Below are 8,318 nucleotides of genomic sequence, written 5' to 3' on the forward strand. Positions count from 1 at the left end.
TCTTATAAACTTGGGATGTCTTGAAAATGTATCTCAGCTAGGGTTAAAAAATGTGCTGTTTGATAAAGACCACTGCAAAGTAACAAATACTTGATTAAGTAGGTAGTCTCAAGAGTTATACTGCCAGCTAGACAAAATGCAGCTGTACTTATGTTGCTATACTACAGGGACTATGACTACATGGACCAACCAACAAGAATTAAGTTAACACAAAGATAACATGTTTTGTTTACACGCTGTAACTGCTCCTGGCTCCTAGATTCACAGCCCAATCTCCAGCTTGTCTAGGTTACCAGAGTCAACAAAGTCAGCAAAGTTTGTTGAAGACCTGCCATTTTGTCTCCAGTTAACCTGATCTACACCTGGTAAGTCTGGGAAAGTTTACCCACTTGTAACAATGCAAATTCATGACACAGAATAGAGCACAACAAACCTGAAAAAGACAGGGAGAGAAAAATTGAGGGAGAATCTAAATGTCAGTGCTCAGGAAATACCTTAAATATATCTTAAATACGTATGTTGGCAGAATGCTAGGAGAGCCTGTGCTCTCCTTCAATGTCCTGTGAAGCCATATGTTTGTTCAGAATGGCTCCGTCTGCATGCCTCAGTACTAGCTCATTTTCAAACTAAATCCTCCTTCTTTTTGTAATATCTTAACCTACCAGATGATTTTCAAAGTCTTCACACTTCGTAGCAAGATTAAGATCTCCAGTGCAAATAGCAGCAGATTCACCTTTCATTTAAAACTGGAGGACACAGAACTCATCATTTCTCTCACAGCTCTGACCTGATCAGTGGGAGATCTCAATTGCAATTATAACTTAGTCCCATAAATTCAGAGTTCACAGCACTTGGAACTTCAAGCTCATTTAGGTTTAACCCAGGAGGCTGAGTACCACATAGCCACTCATTTGCACACCCCCACCTGAGGTGGGCTGAGGGAGGGAACTGGAAACAAACACATCTCATGGGTTGAAACAAAAATTATTTACTGAGACAGAATATGAAATAGGAAAGAAAATGCAATGGTAACTATATATACATATATATATATCTCCACGATGCAATTACTCACCACTTGTCAACCAATGCCCATCCAGTAGTACAGGCGCTCACTGACTGATGCCTTGCTGGTAATGCCATGTGTCATCTCCTGCCCATCACTTAGAAACAATCGAAACATCAGTGTGCTATTAACACTGTCTCAGCTGAAACCAGAACAAGAATAAATGAAAAGCAGTTGGAATTGAATCACAGTGCATTGAGCACTCACCTGGGAGAGGAAAGCACTGGGGTTTGTTTTTCTTTCTGATCACATTATACAGTGTAAATTATAGCACAAACATATTATTAAAAAACAGTATGAACAGTAGGTTCCACACTAACAAGTTTGTCCATGTGCATGGACTAAGATGAATAATAAACTCAAACACATAAATAAAACAAACAAAAACTAACCAACCAAACAACAAAAACTGCAACGTCCTCTCCCCCCAACCCCCCCCCTCCAAAAAAAAAAAAAAAAAGTCAAGAAAAACAAACACAAACTGCAAGAGAGAGACAGGCAAAAATACCAGTAGACCTTTGGGGATGAACAAGGAGATCCTGCACAAGCTCAAACACAAAAAGCAAGCCTAATATGGATGGAAGCAAGGACAGCATGAGAGGAATCCAGAGAAATTGTTGGAGCAGCCAGGGATCAGGTTAGGAAAGCTGAAGGCCTGATAGAATTAAGTCCAGCCAGGGATATCAAGAGCAATAAGAAAGGCTTCTATAAGTATTTCAGTGATGAAAGGAAGACTAGGGAAAGTGTGAGCACTCTTAAGTAAGCAACGGCAGACCTGGTTAACGTGGTTATCAGGGATCTGGAGAAAGCTGAGGTATTCAATGGCTTTTTTGCCTCAGTCTTCATTGGCAAGTGCTCTAGCCACACCACTCAAGTCTCAGAAGGCAAAGGGACGAACTGGGAGAATGCAGAACCACCCACTGTAGGAGAAAATCAGGTTTAAGGCCATCTAAGGAACCTAAAGGTACACAGCTCCGTGGGATCTGGTGAGATGAGATGTGCAGGTCCTGAGGGAACTGGCAGATGAAGTTGCTAAACCACTACCCATCACATTAGAAAAGCTGTTGCAGTCCAGTGAAGTTCCCACTGATTGGAAAGAGAGAAACATAACTTCCATTTTTAAACTGGAATAAGGAAAGGACTGGATAACTACAGGCCAGTCAGTTTCACCTCTGTACTCAGCAAGATCATGGAGCAGATCCTTCTGGAAACTGTGCACATGGAAAACAGAGAGGTGATTGGTAACAGCCAACATGGCTTCACTGAGGGCAAATTGAGCCTGGCTAACTAAGAGGCCTTCTATGACAAAGTTATAGCATTAGCTATAGAGCTATTAGCTAATAAGGAAAAACCAACTGACATCACCTACCTGGACTTGTGCAAAGCATTTGACACTCCCAAACAACATCCTTGTCTCTAAATCAAAGAGACATGGATTTGATGGGTGGACCACTCAGTGGATAAGGAATTACCTGGATGGTTGCACTGTAAGAGCTGTAGTCAATGTCTTGATGTCCAGGTAGAGACCAGTGGAAAGTAGCGTTTCTCAGTATACAGACCAGTGCTGTTTAAAATATTTGTTGGTGATATGGACAGTGGGATTGAGTTCATTCTTAGTTTGCAGATGCAGACCCAGCTGGGTGGTACAGCTGACACAGTGGAGGGAAGAAATACCACCCAGATGGACCTTGACAGGCTTGAGAGGTGGGCCTGTGTGAATCTCATGCAATTCAGTGAGGCCACGTGCAAGGTCCTGCACTTGGGTTGGGGCAGTCCTAAGCACCAATACAGGCTGGGCAAAGAATGGGGATTATTCTGTGAAGACAGAAATACTTTCCCCTAGAGAACTGTCCACTTATCAGGACAACACAGAGGAAATGATTCAGACCATGTGGATAAAAAAGAAAGGCAGTCTTTTTTCTCTCTTTGTCTCTTAATAAAACCATGTCCTAAGATGACATAAAATTACTGCATGTCATCATATGAAAACAGAGCCTTCATACTAAGTAGAGTCTATTGTCTTAGCAGCTGAAACTGCAGAACAAAAAACCCAACCCCCACATCAAAAGAACAAGATTAGAATCACAAAGCTTAGTATTCAAAAGCAGGGAAGTAACAAAATGACGACTGCCAGAATTTTCTTTTTAACAGTTTTATCTGCGAGTATATGACTATTTATTATCAAAAGGTCACCATTCTGTACAAGAGTGAATAGTTACTACGCTCAAATTAGTGAGTACTTATGCTTATTTTCTTCTTATTGTCATACAGATAGATTCATGCCGTAATACAGTACTTTTGGGAAACTTCAGTGTAGTAAGAGGTGATGAAAATCTCAGTTTTATAACTCTGGAACCAAGGTATGAAGAGAATTAGAAAATTCTTTTTTTTTTTCCACTGTTTTCAACTGGCAATTGGAAGCTCATTTTTCAGAGCATATGGGCTTGTACACCCCATCTCATATGCAAAAGGACTTCATTTGCAGTTGCCATTGCCTTTATCTGAAAATCAGAACTTGGTGTATCACATTAGATATACAAAAAATGAGAAACGTGTAATTTGTAGCTTTACATAAAAAATCTAAATGAAATGACTTGCTCAGAAACTCTCATGCACATTTTATGAAAGCCAAGTATAATAACACGTCATGGGTAGCAACAGAAAGGTCTGTTTAGTGCGAGAAATAATAACGCTAAAGGATGGATCCTTTGGAAATTTTATTACTAAAACCAGTGTCTCTTGCTTATTTTCAAAAGATGACAAAAGCATGTCTTAGCTATAAAAAATGACTAGGTCAAATATGCCATTGCTGCAAACACTGTAGTGGCTGAAGGAATTTTCCACAAAATGGCTTTGGCATTTTATACTGTCCAAAACACATTTTCTCCCAGTTATATTCCTCAACACTATGGAAAGATTTTATTTGAATACATAGGCAGCTAGAGTCAAATACTCATTATGGAAGAAAAAAATTCTTAACAAATGTTATATATCAAAGGTTTCTAGTAACATTTTCATTTTATGCACATATTGCTCACCATACACAGAGGATGCTGTATTGAAAAGAGAACACTGAGAACAAATTTAATTTTTGTTGTGGAGGGAAAGCCTTTTTCTATTACATCTCTAAGTACTAAAAGTGATTATTAAAATAATGTGAATTGTTGTTGTTTGTTTGTTTGTTTTAGATTAGCAAATGATTGTATTGCATTTAATTATCTCACCTCAAGAAGGAAAAGTAGAATTCTGTGTGACTAAACATACATCAGAGAGAGTAAATGCATACTGGGATGGACACTTCTTGTTCCTCTTTTACACCATTACAGCAGGTCTTGACTCAAACACAGAGCTACTGTATGTTGACATACATGAAAATTAGAGAATTGGGCTCATCTTCCATGGTTTCATTCCATGCCACCAGAAAGTAATGGATGTGAATATTTCGAACATATTAACTGTAAAAGTCAGTTTGCCAAGAGATTATTCAATAATTTAAAAATCAAGACTTGTTTTGTCAAAACAAAACATTTATTAGTGTAGTCAGATCACTCATGCAGACCTGAGAGAGTGCATGTGCTGTGTAGTAATAGCAAATGTATTATTAAAGTATTCTACTTACCCGAGTACATAATAGCTGTCACCTTGTAGTTAATCTGTGTCACTAGCAGACAAAAACACACTGCTTTTGAAACAGCTAATTTAGGTTAGCTATCATTATACAAAAATTGTAGTTGAGGCAAAAGAAGAGCAATTTTAGCACTGTGTCAATAAGCATAGTAAAGCTTAACTATTCCCTGACATGCTCTCCCAGCTCCTTGATCAGTTAGTGAAGTAGAGCTGCCTATGTGCTAATTTCATTTTCTGACTTACAGTAAGTCAAAAGCGCCTGATGCATATCTTAGTTTTGTCAGAAGGAAATAACTTTTGTATTGACAGGAGAGCTCCTTTATCCTGAAAGAAAAGAGAACAAACAAACAAACAAAGAAAAAAAAACAGGAAATCATTTATTAGTTGCTGGTCATTTGGCTTTGAGGGTATAGAATATTGCCATAATATTCTAAAACTGAGAGTTCTGTTGGTATATCCCTGAGTTCTATAGAGATACACTGGTTATGAAGCTTGTCACGTACCAGAACAAAAGATATCCCGTACTCCTTGATATCTGACTCATATAGTCAACAGAGTTCATAAAAAGGCAGTCTTATTTTAGAGTGACCTATATTTAGTTTGCTGACAAGCTTCCCAGGCTATTTCAGCTACAGATATTCAACAGGGAGCAAAGGCAAATCTGTGTAATGGATAAGAGGATTCTGAGGTACACTCTTCTGCATGGCTGATCATTGTAGACATTAATGGTGAAGCCAAATTCCAGACTTTCACATCATTAAGTTTTCATTGGCATTTAACAAGTTAGGTACATGATGCACTTAGGGGTAGGTTGAACTACCAGTGTGGTGATCTGTAATTTAGCAGCCCTTGAGTTGAGCCAGAAGACAGATGATTGAGTCAACGTACCTGCTGTCTCTGGCAGCCAGATATTAGCAGTCCATACCATGGATAACATGGTGATTATGTCGTTAAAGTTAGGATGCTACAACAGAGGACAGTTTAAAAGCTTTCAGATCCCTCTGAAAAATAAATAAAAAGATTAAAAAAAAAAAAAAGATGATGCAGGGTAAAATACTGCTAGAAATATTCTACTAACTATGAAGAAATCATATCTTGCAACATAACTATGTTCAATATATAGAAATGCTTTTGTGAAAAGAAAAGCCTGCCTGAATTGTGTAGACTTCGAGTAAAAATATTTAAGATTTCATGAGTATTATTTTTTTTTTTACCAACTCCTGTCTTATTGCATAATTTAAATAAAGAAAAATAGCTTATAAACTCCATTCTTCTCATAGTGGCACAAAATAAAATGTAGATGATAGGATGTGGGAGTGAAAAAGCTTTGGAGAATGAGGAAAAGTAATTTAAAAAAAGCAAAATTAGTTTGGTAGCAATATTTACCTTGCATAGCAAAATCACTGGAACTACACAAACCAGGTCTTTCCTTCTAACTTCTGATATCTTGATATCCTTTCCTTACAAAGAAACTCTGTAAGCATGTATTTACTTCATGCCTCCAAGGTGCAAAATGGTCAGAGGAAACAGAAATGAACTTAGCACAAAAGTAGGGACACAGTGTTCTTTCATTTTATCTTAACTCTAATATCAAAAGGCTTCTCATATTCATGAGATAAGCCAAGATTTGAAAAATTAAAAAGTCACCTCTGAGCCCAGCTGAGCAGCTCAGTATCTATAGCTGATTGGTGTGTTACATGCTACTTCCATCACACTTCAAAAATATCGGTTGATGGGCATTCGGAATTCAACTTCTGCTGGTATGATCTAATACATGCTATTTCTACTGAATCATAAGGATAAAATAAGCAGTTTCAAATTACATAAATTAATGCAGAAACAAAATAATTCCGAATAACTAGAAGTAACTGCAGAACAAAATCTAAATGGCATTTACATCCTTGAAATTAGATCTATCAGCCTACAGAACAGTCTTCCAAAATAAATAAGTAAGGTTCACTCTCACAGGTGATTTACTATCAGATTAGGTGAAACCTCAATCCTGTAAAACCAATTTTACAGTTGCAGAGGAATAAAACTGATAATTTGGTAAGTCCACACAAGATTCCTCCTCTGTACACTTAAATGCTCTTCCTAGGTCTGACTCTTGCATTTTGAGTGCTTCTTCTATTACTGGATTTTCATTCTATTCACATACAGATTACACATGCATTGTTCTTGCTTTATTTTTTGGTCAGGCAGTTAAACTTGATCTCTCAAGGTCCTTTCCATCTGAACTGTTCTATTCAGTTCTGTTCTGGCTAGATACAACCTGATTTTTTAAACAAGCCTTTGTTGATCATCATTCACTTTTTTCCTCTAATACTTTAAGACTTCTTGTGGTGGCTTCATACTAATGGCTAATTAAGCTCCACTACACCACTATTGCTCCCCATCCTCAATGAAACAGGGAGAGAAGACAGGACTAAAAACTTACAGGTTGAGATAAAGACAGGGAGATCACTCACCAATTGCTGTCAAGGAAAAACAGACAGCACAGAAAGATTAATGTAATTTATTCCTTATTGCTAATAGTGTAGAGCAGTGAGAACTAAAAGCAAACAAAAAACACCTTTATCTCTATCCACCCACTTTTACCTCCTCCCCCCAAGTGTCACTTGGCATCGAGTTTTTCAGACTCATGATAATTTACCTCTTCCATTTCCTCATACAGCCCTGCTTGATGAGTGTCTTCTGGGTTGTGTTGAATGGAGATGTGATGGGACTTAGAAAAATATACTGTCCTTCTTGCTTCCTGTGGTTCAGGGATTTACAGTATAATTATCAGTGCTAATTTACCTTCACAGTCCTACTTACTGTAGATTAATGTGAACATACCGTAGGATCACAGAACAATTCAGGTTGGCAAACACTTCCAGAGGTCTCTAGTCCAACTTCCCACTCAGAGCAGATCTATTTAGAGCAGGTTGCTTAGGGTTGGCAACCCATGCCAGCATTTGATACTTTTTGGTGAAACAGTTTTCCTATCTTATAGATGAAGCATTAAGGTGATATCACACTAAAGGCCAAGCAAACTCCACCACATCATTCCCTCACTTTTCCTCCTCAAAGAAATAGATGAAGAAAATACAATGGAAAAGAGCTCAGGAGTTAAGATAAAGACACAGAGATCACTCATCATCATACACAAAACAGTCTAAGTGTGAAGAGATTAATGTAATTTATTGTCTATTGCAAACAGACTAGAGAAGTGAGAACTAAAAACAAATTACGCCTTCTCCACCATCCACCCTCTACCACCACCTTCCCCCAGGTGGCACAGGGCATTGGGGCTGTGGTCAGTGGTCATGTGCTGCAGCCCTGGCCTGGGGTGCTACTGTGGGGGTATCCATGGGCTGTGGCCTTCAGGCCTCATCCACCACTGCACCAAAGGCTCCTTCACGGCTGCATGTGGACATCTGCTCTGTAGGGTACCCATGGGCTGCAGGGATCATCCTGCTCCTCCATGGGCTCTTCCTGGAGTGCAAGGATCTTCTGCTCCATGCTGGAGTACCTCCTGCCTTCCTTCTGCACTGACTTTGGTCCCTAGTTAAATCTGTTCTCCCAGAGGCACAACCAGTATCAGTCACGGCTCAGCTCTGGCAGCAGCAGTCCCTTTTGAAGC

The 8,318-nt window shown here is 38.8% G+C and overlaps 1 long non-coding RNA gene across 5 annotated transcripts in view; it reads right to left on the minus strand.

Moving 5' to 3' along the window:
• The window catches only part of LOC109365446 (uncharacterized), a 38,919-nt gene extending 31,242 nt beyond the window's left edge, over positions 1 to 7,677 (minus strand). For 3 of the 5 annotated variants that reach the window (XR_014881040.1, XR_014881036.1, XR_014881038.1), the window contains exons 1-2: positions 5,582 to 7,677; positions 1,076 to 5,017 (exon numbers count right to left, since the gene is read on the minus strand). This is a non-coding gene — a long non-coding RNA (uncharacterized LOC109365446). Of the gene's footprint in view, positions 1 to 1,075; positions 5,018 to 5,196; positions 5,473 to 5,581 lie in introns of those variants that run through there. The other 2 variants (XR_014881039.1, XR_014881037.1) reach the window with 2 other exon arrangements.
• Positions 7,678 to 8,318: the final 641 nt, after the last annotated feature.

The sequence above is a fragment of the Meleagris gallopavo genome, chromosome 1 (genome assembly GCF_905368555.1).
Source record: "Meleagris gallopavo chromosome 1, MGAL_WU_HG_1.1, whole genome shotgun sequence".
Taxonomy (NCBI): domain Eukaryota; kingdom Metazoa; phylum Chordata; class Aves; order Galliformes; family Phasianidae; genus Meleagris; species Meleagris gallopavo.